At 46.3% G+C, this 15,400-nt stretch overlaps 1 long non-coding RNA gene across 3 annotated transcripts; it reads left to right on the forward strand.

The window, feature by feature from the left end:
* Positions 1 to 44: 44 nt before the first annotated feature.
* Positions 45 to 14,141, forward strand: LOC124100842 (uncharacterized). Of its 3 annotated transcripts, XR_009227992.1 has the most exons (4): positions 45 to 188; positions 499 to 569; positions 7,709 to 7,777; positions 13,972 to 14,141. It is a non-coding gene; the product is annotated as an uncharacterized LOC124100842 (long non-coding RNA). The 3 variants fall into 3 exon arrangements; XR_009227993.1 differs by lacking the exon at positions 7,709 to 7,777 and having other exon boundaries at positions 46 to 188; XR_006854428.2 differs by lacking the exons at positions 7,709 to 7,777; positions 13,972 to 14,141 and adding an exon at positions 1,458 to 3,344 and having other exon boundaries at positions 48 to 188.
* The last annotated feature ends 1,259 nt before the right edge of the window (positions 14,142 to 15,400 follow it).

Consider the following 15,400-nt stretch of genomic DNA (forward strand, 5'->3'; position numbering starts at 1 on the left):
GAGGTGCACAGCGTGAGGCGGAGGGGATCTGTCCCACGTGTTTGCAGCTAGAGCTGGAAGACTTCTCCGTGCAACCCAGACTCCTCCCCAAGCGCTGCAGCCAGCCTCCCGCCACACGGGAAAACGAAACTGAGCTTTCTAAAGAAAGGAAACCGAAATTTTGCAGAGATGGAAATTTCTCTAAGGCGGTAAGGAATAATGGTTGGGATATGGGGCCAAGTGCACCACCAACCTCCCTGCAGGATCAGCCTGGGAAGTCCCCAGAGGGTCCTGCTGTGCGCGAGGAGATTCCCCCCACCCCACCACCCCACGCCTACAGGACAGAGACCCGGGTCAGGGGTGCTGCCTGCCTGGGGTGACAGTAGGGCCTGCCTGAGCCTGGGGGGTATTTTGAGCTTCTGGGATTGCCAGAGCTATTTATTTATTTATTTGAGAGAGAATTTTTTAATATTTGAGAGAGAATTTTTTAATATTATTATTATTATTATTATTATTTAGTTCTCAGCGGACACAACATCTTTGTTTGTATGTGGTGCTGAGGATGGAACCCAGTGCCCTGCGCATGCCAGGTGAGCGCGTTACTGCTTGAGCCACATCCACAGCCCCTGAACAGCCTTTTTTGGTGGGGAGGGGGACCAGGGATTGAACTCAGGAGCACTCACTCAGAGCCACATCCCAGCCCTATTTTGTATTTTATTGAGAGACAGTGCCTTGCTCTTGCTGAGGCTGGCTTTGAACTCTTAATCCTCCTGCCTCAGCCTCCCAAACTGCTGGGATGACAGGTGTGCGGCACCGTGTCGGGCTCCTCTGAGCAGTTTTGTACTGCTTAACACCTGAGCTTTGGGGGAAATACTTCATATCTAAACCATAACAATTTTAATGACATTGAACAAATTTTCATGTGCTCCTTGGCCATTTGTGTATCTTCATTTGAGAAAGGTCTGTTAATTTTTAATTGGATTATGTTGTTTGTTCCTGGTGTTCTTGAGTTATCTGAGGGATTTTGCTTTTGCTTTTGTTTTTGGTTCTAGGAATTGAACCCAAGGGTATTTTACACTGAGCGACATCCTCAGCCCCTTTTTTTGAGACAGGGTCTCCCAAGTTGCTGAGGCTGCCCTAACTTGTGATCCTCCTGCCTCAGTCTCCCAAATTGCTGGGGTTACAGGCATATGCACTATGCCCAGCTTGTTTGAGTTTCTTATGTATTTTGGAAATTAATTTTTTGTTAGATAAATTCATCATTTTATCACGTAATGATTGTGTGTATGTGTATATATATCATCTAACATTAATTTCAAAGACATTTTTGAGGGCTTGTGGAGTACCGGGCTCTGTTGTAGATCCTGGGGATATAGCAGCATCTAAGATAGATCTGTGTCTGCCTTCATAGAGTTCACCTAGGAAGGGGAGAGAGAAACAATGTACACATTTTTAAAATGATATTTTTCATCTGTCAGATGGCTACAAACATTCTAGCAAGAACTAACACTGGAAAGGGGGTCAAGGAACACAGAGTGCGTGGCAGGAGGTGAGATTTTAAATAGTGTGACCGTAAAGATGACCATAAAAAGCTTCATTGACAGTGTGAACTTGGATGAAAGCCTGTAGATGGTATAAGGCTTAATTACAAAATAAACATCAGTGAACCTCCCTCCTGTTTTACGAGCTGAAGCATGATCGCTCCTGAAGTTGTGGGGTTTCTTTCGTTTTTAGACTGCTTCTGCCCCATGATGAGACCAGGCTCCTCAAACTTGGATGTGCTCTGACTCTGGGCGGGGGGGGGGGGGGTATTGCCAAAACCCAGGTTTCACTTCAGTGTCGGATTCCGAGATGGGTCTGAGGTTCTGCATCTGCACCCCTGGAGTAGGAAGGGCTAGTCCCCCAGTAGTTAAGAAGGTGGGATCCCCTAGGGGACATGCCCAGCCACACCCCTGATTGGCAGGGGACCCCTGGGGCTTTCTGGGGGAGGAAAGACACCTTCTGCAGGCACCAGAACCCGGGATTCAGACAGGTCCCCACCAGCCCCACGGGCTTGAAGGAGCGGACAGAGGCTGATGGAGGAAGGAAAGGGGTGTCTGAGAGGGAGTCCCAGGAGGAAGCCCCCTGGCAGAGAGGGTCTCCCTGACGGCTGGCTGGAGAGAACAGGGACTGGGGCCAGGAACAAACTGAGCTGGGCTTGGAGTCCGGGTCCTCATTGCCCTGGGTACAGAGGGCTGTGGGGTGAAGACAGGAAGGGAGGCCCAAACAGCTCTGCCAAGGGATCCTCCCCTGGCAGCTCAACAGGAGGTCCTGCAGGCTCTGGCCAGAGTGCCCAGGACAGCAAAAAGCCTCCCAGGGAGCTGGTGGCCCAGTGTGGAAGGCCTGCAGATGGTGTCCAGGGCCCTTCCCTGCAAAGAGCAGTCCTGCTTCTGGACCTGGAGAGCGAGCCCCTGCCTAGAGTCCACAGCCCCTGTCAGATGGCAGGGCCTCTTTGGGGAACTTGGTAAAGGGGACCCTTGGAGAAAACGACTTCCGGCTGGCCTGATGGGGGTGGGGCCCTGTGGCCTCAGGACTGCAGGCGGATGGGCTGCCAACAGGGCCACTTCCCACTGCTCCTCCGTCCCTGTGGGGCACCTCCTCTGTGCTGAGCTCACTCGGATCCAGGTGGACAGTGGATCCAGGTGGACAGTGAGGAGCTCTGCTCAAGAGCTTCTGGGACAGCAGGGGAGATGATGACAGTGGCTGGGAGGGTGGGGCTGAGTGGCCAGGGCACCTTGGTCATTTGTGTCACCCTGAGAAGAGCCCAGGCACAGGGGCTGCATTTGGGCCCCACCCCCAGGATCTGCCTCGTTGGGGTCCCTCTGTCACCTGAGGCTTATCCAGGTGGGCAGGGCCACCTGTGGTCCCTCAGGAAGGAAACGGAGGGGGGGGGGTCACCTAGCAATGAGGCAGAGCGAGTGGGTGTCCTCTGAACTGCGGTGGCGGCCAGCCACGTTGGGATATGCCCTTACCTGCCCAGGGAGGCCCAGGCTCCAGGGCAGGGGTGTCACAGGCACTGTGGAGAGCCACCTGCCACCCAGACTGTTCCCCAGCCCAAGGCCCAGGAACAAGATCTGACCAGAGACATTCATGGAAGTAGGGGCTTGTGACCACAGGGCAGCCTCTGGTTCCTTTCCCCCTCCCCCAGGTGGCCAGGGTGAACCCCCAGGTTCCTTTCTGCCTTTTCCTGTGGGGAAAGGGTGTGGTCCTTGAAGAGTCAGCATTTCTTGGGGGAGTGGCCGGGTGGCAGCTCAGAGACACTTGCTCAAAGAGGCAGCTTCCTGGCCCCAGCACCCTGCCCCTCACCCCCCTCTGCTCTATCTCCCCTCCCCCACCTCCCTCCCTCCCACCCAGGCCCTTCTGTTCTGGGGCTGCCCCATTTCCTTGGATCTGAGGCCTTCTGTCCTGGGATCACCTCTTTACCTGCTCTGGGTTTCAATTTCCTCTTATGGAAAATGGGAAGAAAGACTCCAACACCATGGGGTTTTGGCAAAATTCTCATCCAGCACATATGATTAAGAGGGATGTCGCACTTGAGGCCTGCCTGGGGCCTCCTGAGCACCCAGACAGCAGTCGCTGTTTACCACTTCCATGATTCAAGATCCAGTGTCTGTCCTGCTAGGTGCTAGGGTGCTAGGTGCTAGGGTGCTAGGGATTCAGCTCCCTAAGTGAAAACAGGGCTGGGGCTGGGTGCTTGCCTAGGACGGCCAAAGGTCCTGGGTCCCATCCCCAGCACTGGAAAAAATAAAAAGAAAAGAAAGCTGTCACCCCAGCAGGGTAGCAGATGATGTAAGATAAGGGACATTCAGCACTGGGCACCTTGAAGGTTCTCAGGAAACAGTAGGTCCTCCTCCCTCCCTCCCTGGAGCTGTCTGAGCTCTGCAGATCCTCAGTGCTCACTGACACTACTGCCCTGATGTGATGCGGGTGGCCGAAGAGCAGCAAGCTGCCTGCCAGGTACCGGCCATCTTGGAGTACACCCCCCGGAAAGGCTTCTCTGGGGAGGGGTCCCAAAGAGAAATTTATCAGAAGGGGTAAGCTCCTTCCCTCCACCAACCTGCTCAGCGGGCATCTAAAAACCAGGGCATTAAGCCTTGCCTCCCAGCTGGGTGTGGTGGCCCACGCCTGTCATCCCAGGGGCTCCAGAGACAGGATTTTGCAAGTTCAAAGCCAGCCTCAGCAACAGCGAGGCCCTAAGCCACTGAGGGAGACCCTGTCTCTAAATAAAATACAAAATTGGGCTGGGGATGGGGCTCAGTGGCTGAGTGCCCCTGAGTTCAATCCCCAGTACCAAAAAGGAAGCCTCCCGGTTGTCCTGGGTCAAGCCTGGGCCCCTGAGGGCACCCTTTAAGCCTGACTTTGTGATTTCCACGCCCTATTTCAATATCCAGAATTGCCATTGGGGGAGGTTCATGGATGATGGACCCTTTGATAGGCAAGAAGGGGTACAACCTCAGGCTCCCCACATCTGAACCATTTCTAACAAGTTCTTTCAGGCTCTGGGATAAGTTTGAAATGTTTTCTGTTCTTGGGGAGAGGAACTCAGCAAGGGCATAGATTTGTTGCAAAGATGGTTAACTTTTGGGAGGGGATTCTGGGTACAGTCTGCCCAAGACCACACAGCTAGCAAGTGACGGAATGGTGTCACCCACTAGATGAAGCAGGAGGGACAAGGGAGTCCTGAGTGCTAACACAGAGATACCAGCAGGAAGTGCTGTTTTACCAGAGGGGGTTTCAATCCCGACTGGACATTGGAGCCTTCAGGGACCCAGCATCAGACATAGATTCCAGTCCCTCTGGTTACAGCTATTGATCTAGTAGGTGGGCATCGAGTCCACATTGTTCATAGTTCTCAAATGATTCTGATATTGTGGATTGGAAACTACCACCCTGGCCCGAGCAGGGGTTTTGAGGGCTCTCCCCTCCTCCCATCTCCAAGTGTTTTCCCAGAAGACTCTAGAATCTGAACCACCTTGGAGACTTGGGGGTGGGGGGGTGAAGGGGAGCAAGCACAGGGCAGTATCATCAGGTTTCAAATCCTGTGTGACCTTGGACAGATGCTTTGGTTTTTCAGGGCTTCAATTTCCCCAGCTTATACCTGGGGAATTTAAAAGGTTAACTCATGTAAGGGTATGGTGTGTCTGGATAACTCAGTCAGGATAACCATGCCTTGGATAACCATGGTTACAACCATAACAGTTATAAAATCTGAACAAAATAAAACACAACAAGATCCCCAATGATTTGAAGGCACTGGGGAACATGAACTGCAGAACTGTGGGGTGGTTAACACTTGAAAGCTAGGAACGCCACTGGGTGCCTTTCATCCAAGGGCACTCTAATTTGTGTGGCAGGTGAGGATGTATAGAGAGTTGTAGTCTTTTTCTTTTCTTTTATTTTTTTCATACCAGAGATTGAACTCAGGAGTATTTAATCACGGAGCCACATTCCCAGACCTTTTTTATATTTTATTTAGAGACAGGGTTTTGCTGAGTTGCTTAGCACCTCACTAAGTTGCTGAGGCTGGCTTTGAACTCGCGATTCTCCTGCCTCAGCCTCCCAAGCCCCTGGGATGACAGGGTTGCACCACTGTGCCCAGCCCCAGCCCTTTTTATTTTTTATTTTGAGACAGGTCTTTCTAAGTTGCTGAGTCTGGCCTCCAAATTGTGATCCTCCTGCCTTAGCCTCCTGAGTCATAGGAATATAGGTGTGTGCCACTGTGCCTGCTGAAAGTTGTACTCACAATGGTTTCTGGTGTCATGAGTAGAGTTCTAGACAAGAAGAATGGCTAAAAAATTAAGGGAGAGGTTCCTGAAAGAAATAAACTGTAAAGCAAATGAGTCACAAAATATTTATGTAAACTCTGTCCAAACTCTTGGTTGTTACTCACACATAGGAGGTTCCAGAAATTCCAGTAAGCTCAGTAGCTTGGAAGCTGGAAGAACTGGTGGAAATTCAGCCACTGCTGTCTCCAATGGAAATAGTTTGGAGTTTGAGTTCAGCCAAGTAAATTGCCTGCTAGAACAAAAGGAATGCTCTTGAGAGGAATATAACGGAATCCAGGGTCTCTACAATGTACCCTTGACAGTGACCGGCACAGAATAATCCAGACCAGACATACGGAGAAACAGAAAACTAATCATACTCACAACCCACGAAGAGAAAGAGTGAGGTTCCAGATGTCAGAATCAGTAACAAGGGTTTTAAAACAATTCTTAACGTCTTCAAGGCCTTAATGGAAACTCAGTCAAAATGAAGGAGAACAGATGTGGATCCTCAGAACAAAAACTATGAAAAACAAGGTGGAAATTCTAGAACCGAAAAGTAAAATAACCTGAAATGAAAAATGCACAAAATAGTAGGATGAAGATGGCAAAGAATGAATGTGAAGACAGTTCAGTGGAGATGATTCATTTTTTAAAGAGTAAAGGGAGAAAAAATAGATAGTTAAACCAAGCTTATGAACCTGTGAGGCAGCATTAAAAGATCTGCACGCCACATGCAATTTGAATTTTAGAAGAGAATGGAGCACAAAAATATTTGAAGTATTGACTGATTTCTCCAATTTCTTCAGTCAAATTTGTAAGCTCAGAGATCCTGGTGATTGCTGGATGCAGTGGCACACACCGATAATCCCATCCGCTCAGGAGGCTGAGGTAGGAGGATCACAAGTTCAAGGCCAGTCTAAGCAACTCTGTGAGACCTTGTCTCAAAATAAAACGTAAAAAGGGGTAGGGATGTGGCTCCGTGGTAGAGCCCTTGCCCAGCATGTGTGAAGCCCTGGGTTCAATCCTCAGCACCACACACACACTCACACACACACAGCTCACTGAAGCCCAAGCAGATAAAAACACAAAGCCAACCTTGCCTAGGCACGCCCTAGTCAAACTGCCGAAATCCCCAGATAGAAAAATCCTGAAAACGGAAGGGCTTGTAGCTCTGTGGCTGAGTGTTGGTCTAGCTCGCATGAGATCCTGCTTTTGATTCCTGACGCTGAAATAAGATCTTGAAAACATCTAGAAAAAAAATGACTCATTATAAACAGAATAATGACAAGTGACAGCTGGCTTCTCGTTGCCAACAATGAAGGTTGGAACCCACTGGATTGACACTGAGGCGGGGGAGGGGGAAGGCCAACTCTCAAGAGAGATCATAGCTACATCCGGGGAAACTGTCCTTCAAAAATGAAGCCAAAATAGAGACCTTAGCAATAAGCAGAAACTGATTTGTCACCAGAAGATCTGCATAAAACAAAAACCAAGAAAGTTCATCTGGCTGAGGGGGAATGACACCAGGTGACAACTCAGGTTGAGACATCATTACCCTAGGGATACCCATGACTGCACATGTGGTGGGACTGTCTACCGCCCACAACCAGAGACATGAAGAGTCCTGCCGCATTTGTGTACAATGAGGCGAAACGAGTTCTGCTATCTTGTATAACTAGTTAGAACAAATTAAAAAAAAAAAGAAAATTCAGGTTGATGAAATGTAATGAAAAACATTCGAAATGGTAAATATGTGAATAAACATTTTTAAAACTTCACATTTTTTTTTCTTCTCTTGATTTTATGAAGAGATATGTGACTATTGAAAGGCTAAAATCATGATGTACTGTAGGTTTTTTTTTTTTTTTTAAAGAGAGAGAGAGAAAGAGAGAGAATAGAGAATCTTAATATTTGTTTTTTAGTTTTCGGCGGACACACATCTTTGTTTGTATGTGGTGCTGAAGATCGAACCCCGACCGCACACATGCCAGGTGAGTGCGCTACCGCTTGAGCCACATCCCCAGCCCTACTGTGGAGTTTATAGCAAGATCAATGTGATTTATAGAATAAGAATGGCCAAAAAGGTGGGAGTGGAGATAGACGGCACTATACCAGTTCAAAGTTTCTATACTTCATATGAAATGGCCCAATATCAATTTGTTGAGCTAAAGATTCATGAGATTCGTTCTTACTACAGCAGCCAACTACAAAACGTTTAAAGAGGATATAACTAAAAAGAGAGAAAAAGAAAGAAGACTAATCAAAGAATTAAAATGTCATTGCCCAAAATAGGGTTAGGAAAGGAGAAACAGAACAACACAACTAAAGATGGAACAGCCAGGCGCAGTGCTGCACACCTATAATCCTAGTAGCTCTGGAGGCTGAGGCAAGAGGATCGCAAGCTGAAAGCCAGCCTCAGCAATGGCGAGGTCCTGAGCAACTCAGTGAGACCTTGTCTCTAAATAAAATATTAAAAGGGAGTGGGGTTGGGGCTCAGTGGCCGAGCGAGTGCCCCTGAGTTCAATCCCTGGTACCCACCCCCCGAAAAAAGATGGAACAAATAGAAAACAAACAACAAAATTGTAGAAACAAGCCTAGACAGGTCAATAATTACACCAAATGTAAACAGACTAAACATCCTAATTGAAACACAGAAATTGTCAGACAGGGAATAGAAGAGCCACGTATATGCTGTCTAAAGGATATATAATTTAAACATTTTTATTGGTGCATATTTATCATACAGAATAGCAGGTTTCACTGTGGCATATTCATACATGCATGTAAGATAATTTAATCAGTCTGACTTTCCACTACCTCCCCTTGCCCTCTCCCTGATGCACCATGATCAAGTGGGATTCATCCCAGGAATGCAAAGTTGGTTCAACATATGGAAATTAATAAATGTGATTCATCACGTCAATAGACTTAAAGATAAGAATCATATAATCATCTCAATAGATGTAGAAAAAGCATTCAACAAAATACAGCACCCTTTATGTTCAAAACACTAGAAAAACTAGGGATAACAGGAACATATCTCAATATTATAAAAGCTATCTATGGTAAGCCTCAGGCCAACATCATTCTAAATGGAGAAAAACTGAAAGCATTCCCTCTAAAAACTGGAACAAGACAGGGATGCCCTCTGTCACCACTTCTATTTAACACAGCTCTTGAAACTCCAGCCAGAGCAATTAGATGAAATAAATTAAAAAGATATGGATAGGAAAAGAAGAACTCAAACTATCACTATTTGCTGATGACATGATTCTATACCTAGAGGATCCAAAAAAATCAACCAGAAAACTTCTAGGACTAATAAATGAATTCATCAAAGTAGCAGGATATAAAATCAACACCCATAAATCAAAGACATTTCTGTACAGCAATGACAAATCCTCTGAAAGAGAAACTAGGAAAACCAATCCGTTTATAATAGCATAAAAATAAAAACAACAACTTGGGAATCAACTTTATGAAAGAGGTGAAAGACCTCTACAATGAAAACTACAGAACGCTAAAGAAAGAAACTAAAGAAGACCTTAGACGATAGAAAGATCTCCCTTGTTCTTGGATAGGCAGAATTAATATTGTCAAAATGACCATACTACCAAAAGCACTATACAAATTTAATGCAATTCCAATCAAAATCCCAATGAAATTCCTCATAGAAATAGAAAAGGCAATCATGAAATTCATCTGGAAAAAAAGAGACCCAGAATAACCAAAGCAATCCTTAGCAAGAAGAGTGAAACAGGTGGCATCACTATACCAGACCTTAAACTATACTACAGAGCAATAGTAACAGAAACAGCATGGTATTGGCACCAAAATAGACATGTAGACCAATAGTACAGAATAGAGGACACAGAGACAAACCCACATAAAAGTTATCTCATACTAGACAAGGCACCAAAAACATGCATTGGAGAAAAGACAGCCTCTTCAACAAATGGTGCTGGGAAAATGGAAATCCATATGCATCAAAATGAAACTAAACCTCTATCTCTCACCATGCACAAAATTCAACTCAAAGTGGATCAAGGGCCTAGGAATTAGACCAGAGACCCTGTGCCTAATAGAGGAAAAAAGTAGGCCCAAATCTCCATCACGTGGGATTAGGCCCCGACTTCCTTAATAAGACTCCTATAGTGCAAGAAATAAAATCAAGAATCAATAATGGGATGGATTCAAACTGAAAAGCTTCTTCTCAGCAAAAGAAACAATCAGTGAGGTGAATAGAGAGCCTACAGAATGGGAACAAATTTTTACCACTGGCACATCAGATGGAGCACTAAACTCTAGGATCTATGAAGAACTCAAAATACTTAACACCAAAAAATCAAACAACCCAGTCAGTAAATGGGCCAAGGAACTGAACAGACACTTCTCAGAAGATATCAATCAATCAACAAACATATGAAAAAATATCTAATATCTCTAGCAATTAGAGAAACGCACATCAAAACTACTCTAAGATACCATCTCACTCCAGTCAGAATGGCAGCTATTATGAAGACAAACTACAATAAGTGTTGGCGAGGATGTGGGGAAAAAGGCACACTCATACATTTCTGGTGGGACTGCAAGTTGGTGCAGCCAATATGGAAAGCAGTTTGGAGATTCCTTGGAAAACCTGGAATGGAACCACCATTTGACCTAGTTATCCCATTCCTCAGTTTATATCCAAAGGACTTAAAAACAGCATACTACAGGGGCACAGCCACATCAATGTTTTTAACAGCTTAATTCACAATAGCTAGACTGTGGAACCAACCTAGATGCTCTTCAGTAGATGAATGAATGAAGAAAATATGGTATTTATATATATATATATATATATATATATATATATATATACACACACACACACACACACACACACAATGGAATATTACTCAGCATTAAAAGAGAATAAGATCATGCATTTGCAGGTAAATGGATGGAGTTGGAGAATATTATGCTAAGGGAAGTAAGCCAATCCTCCAAAACCAAAGGCCAAATGTTTTCTCTGATATGTGGATGCTAATCCATAATGGGGATTGGGGTCGGGTAGGGAGCATGGGAGGAATGGAGGAACTTTAGATAGGGCAAAGGGGAGGGAGGGGAAGGGAGGGGGGACTGGGGGGTAGGAAATATGGTGGAATGAGATGGACATCATTACCCTAAGAACATGTATGAAGACGCGAATGGTGTGACTCTACTTTGTGAAAAACCAGAGACACAACAAATTGTGCTCTATACGTACACTATGAATTGAAATGCATTCTGCTGTCATGTATAACAAATTAGAGTAGGTAAATAATTTTTTAAAAAGATTGATTAAGTGACACATAGACTTGGAGAAAACTTTCAAGTATTTTGCTAAGAGAAAAAAAGCCAATCTGAGAAGGCTACATACTATATGATTCCAACTATATGACATTCTGGAAAAGGCAAAACATGGACCATAAAAAGATCAGGGGTTGCTAGGGTTTGGGGAAGGGATGAATAGGCAAAATCTAAGTGGGTTTTTTTTCCTTTGATACTGGGATCGAACTCAGGAGCGCTTTATTACTGAGCCACATCCTCAGCCCCTTTTTGATTTTGAGACAGGGTCTTGCCACATTGCTGAGGACCTTGCTAAATTGCTGAGGTTGGCCTTGAACTTGTGATCCTTCTGCACCCCAAGTTGCTGGGATTACAGGCATGTGCCACAGTACTCTATTACATAGAGGAATTTTAGGGCAATGAGACTAATCTGTATGACATCTGTATGACACCATTACACATTTGTCCAAACCACTGGCTATGCTACACAAAGAGTGAACTATTATTATTGGATCATTGATTGTAACAAATGTACCACACTAATATTAGATGCAAATAATAGGGGACATTGTGTGTCGGAGGAGAGGGACCACAGGAACTCTTTGTACTTTTCCATCGATTTTTCTGTAAGCCTAAAACTGCTTTCAAAAAACATTTTTTTAAAAAGCCATGTTCAAAGAATTCAAGTGACTTGATGGCTAATAAGCTCACCACATACCTTACTTCTGATCTTCTCTCTTCCCATAAAGTCACTAATAGAGAGATTTCTCTGTCCTAAAGGATTCTCTCTCTCAGTCAGGGAGGGAGCTGGGGACAGAAGCAGATACTGAATACAATTCAGGCGAAAGTGGCTGTTCTGCGTCCTGGTTTGCCTTCTCCCTCACGCTCATTCATTCCACAAATTTGAAGTTTCTATTCTGAGCTGGGTCTTATCCTGGACACCAGGGAGGTAACTGGCATCAAGCCACCATCCTGTCCCACAAACATTCACAATCTGAGGGAGAAAACGATAAGCAAACACACAACAATAGTGCGCTGTGTTAAGTGCTACCAGGAGGCGGGACAGGAGCACAGGCGAGGAGTATCTAACCCAGCCTAGGTTGAGTCGAGTCAGACTTCCTGGAGGATGTGACATTGAAGGCAAGCCCCAGTTTAGAGGCAATAGGATGCTGATGGGACTGAAAATTGGTGCAACCACTATGGAAAATAGTATGGAGAATCCTCAGAAAACTTGGAATGGAACCACTGTTTGGGTTATCCCACCCCTCAGCTTACACCTGAAGAACTGAAAATCAGCATACTACAGTGACACAGCCACATCCATGTTTATGGCAGCTCAAGCCAAGCTATGGAACCAACCTAGGTGCCCTTCAACAGATGAATGGAGGGCTGGGGTTGTGGCTCAGTGGTAGAGCGCTTGCCTAGCATGTGCGAGGCACTGGGTATGATCCTCGGCACCACATAAAAATGAATGGATAAAATAAAGATATTGTGTTCATCTACAACTAAAAAAATCTTTTAAAAAATAGATGAATGGATACAGAAACTGTGGTACATATACACAGCGGAATATTACTCAGCCATAAAGAAGAATGAAATTATGGCATTTGCCAGTAAATGGATAGAACTGGAGACTCTCATACTCAGTGAAATATGCTGATCCCCCAAACCCAAAGGCCATAGGATCTCTCTGATACGTGGATGCTAATACACAATAAGGTGGGGAGAGGAAAGAATAAAAATTCATTGGATTAGACAAAGGGGAATGAAGGGAAGGGAGGGAGGATGGGGAAAGGAAAGACATAGAATAAATTGGACATAACTTTCCTATGTTCATATGTGAATACACGACCAGTGAAACTCCACATCATGTACAACCACAAGAATGGGATCCTAATAAGTATGTATGTCTAATATCTCCAAATAAACTCTACTGTCAGGCACATCTAAAAAGAACAAAGAGGGGGCACAATAGGAAAGCCTCTTGCATGTGTTCAGAGATCTGGAAGCAAAAAACCCCCCCAAAACAAAAAATACCAAACCAGCCCACCTGTGCATGTGGAGAGGGGGGTGCACAGAGGGGAGTGGGCTGGAGGGACAAGTGGTGTCCAGGTCAAACCTGAGTCTTTGGCTCTCTCAGAAGCAGTGCGAAGTAGCCCAACCAGAACTGGCAACATCTCTCCTGGGAGTCTGCCTCAGGCAGGTGACACGTCTCAGGGAGACTCCCCAGGTCTCTTTTGAACACCCTGGGTAGAAGAGCCCAGCCTATAATTACCACCGTGATAATTAGAGCCGCTTCCAGGGCCTCTTTCAACAAACATGCACAAGCTGCGGCCCTCTCACCTGGGGAGTGGGGGAGGAAGAGACCAGGTCACCCCTCCTGGGGGGCGCCCAGGCCTGCATCTCCTGCCAGGCACACTGGCTGTCTGCTGAGGCCCAGCAGTGCCACGAATACACCTGGGGCTGCTCCAGCTTGGGGCTGGCAGAAGGACTAAATTTCTCCCACCAGTGCCACCCGCTGCCCATCCAACCGGCGGACTGTTGGTCAGTCTTATTCCAGCCTGGCTTTCTCGGGGAACTGCAAACTTGTAGAAAGCTTGACCAGGCCCTGGAGCCTCTGTTTCCCCAAGAGACACCTGGGGAGTCTCTGGTGTAGATGGAGAGGAGAAAATGCTTCTCCTTCTTTTCCTCCACACCTTCTCCTTCCTTTCTTTCACCAGATTTTTTTCTCCTGTTGCATCCACCCAATACCAACGTGTCCTTTGGCTTCGCTTTCTATGACTCACTGGGAACCAAAGCCCAGGTGAATCGCCCAGGCTCCCCGTGTCATTTTTGTTTCATTAATGACGTGTCTGCTCTGTTTTGTTCTTAGCTCCTCAGAGAAGGCGCTTCTGCAGGTCTTTCCCATGGGACCTAAAGCTTCACTCAAGCCCCTTCAAGACTTAGAACAACTACAAGTCATGTTCAAGAGCACCAGTTGACTGAAAATGCACCTGGCAATATTGTACCAGCTCCATCAATGTCAAGAACTTAGGTCCTTTGCCTTCTGGTCTCCTCATAGCATGCAGTTTTATGGCTGGGCAGGTTTTTGCAGGCTGGTATCTCTGTGTTAACGGTGAGAGGAAGGGTCCCTGATGGTTAAGTATTTTCTTGCCCCCACCCCCTTCAAGCTCTCCTAGAACCTTGATCTTATCAGCCGGCCATTTCCCAGGGCTCTCTGGTGGAGCTTCATAGGAAACACCTTGAACCTGACTGGTCCTGGCACCTGGCAGTTGGGGAAGGAGGAAGACAGAGAGCTTGCAACTGAAGGAAGAGTGTACTTGGCTCTGTCACTAAGTGGTTCCTCCCTCTCGGGGACAGGCAAGCAGCAGTTGTAGGGCAATGGCCAACTGATCCATTTGGAGATAGAGTCAGGGTGTGGTGTTCCGGGTAAGTTTGGGCAGGCCCTGGGAAACTGGAGCAGAGCTAGATCCTGGCCTAAAGTTGGGCAAGCTGCAGAGGCACTTGGGTATGCTGGTTTTAGGTGTGTGAGCTTTGCTCTCTGTTAAGGGAGGGGTGGGGGTGTCCAAGAGGACTAGCATGTCTGTTTTCCCCTCATTCACAATAGAAGGGAGACTTGGCTAGGCCCTTCAAAGTCTGGCCTTAATGCACCAGACTTTGTCTCTTTTCTCAGTAATTCATAGCACAAATCATCCGTCCCATGCCTGGGAACCAAGCTCACAGCGAACTTCACATCTGTAAGCCTTGTCTCATGCCCTTGTCTCTTTTTGGTAAGCTTCTCAGGATTTCAGTCTGCCTCACTCACTTTTGAGTGGAGGGGACTAGAGATTGAACCCATCCTTTTTTTTTTTTTTTTTTTTTTTTTTGATACAGGGTCTCACTAAGTTGCTCAGGGCCTCATTTAGTTGCTGAGGCTGGCCTCAAATTTGTGATACTCCTGCCTCAGCCTCCCCCAGTTGCTGGGTTTACAGGCATGTGCCATCATAGCTGGCCTGCCCCACTCACTTCTGAGAAAACTTTTCCCAGTGCAGGAGCCTCAACTCATGGCTCCGTTCTCTCTTCCCCTAATCCTAGGATTCACTGTTGGTTTGGGGTCTAGCTCTGTTATGTTTACTTCTTTGCCTGCTTCCTGCCCTCCAGGTGGGCAGTTTCCTGAGCTTTTGCTCTTGCTATTCCTTCTGCCAAGAACTCTCTTCCTTCCTTGGGATCTTTAGATGTTCTCATCCTTCAAATGTCATCTCAAATGTACCCTCCTCAGCGAGGCCCTCCTTGACCACCTCATCTACTAAGTAGTCACTCTT

The sequence above is a fragment of the Marmota monax genome, unplaced genomic scaffold (assembly GCF_021218885.2).
Source record: "Marmota monax isolate L192 unplaced genomic scaffold, Marmota_monax_Labrador192_F-V1.1 WCK01_AAM20220418_F8-fsc00185, whole genome shotgun sequence".
Lineage (NCBI taxonomy): Eukaryota > Metazoa > Chordata > Mammalia > Rodentia > Sciuridae > Marmota > Marmota monax.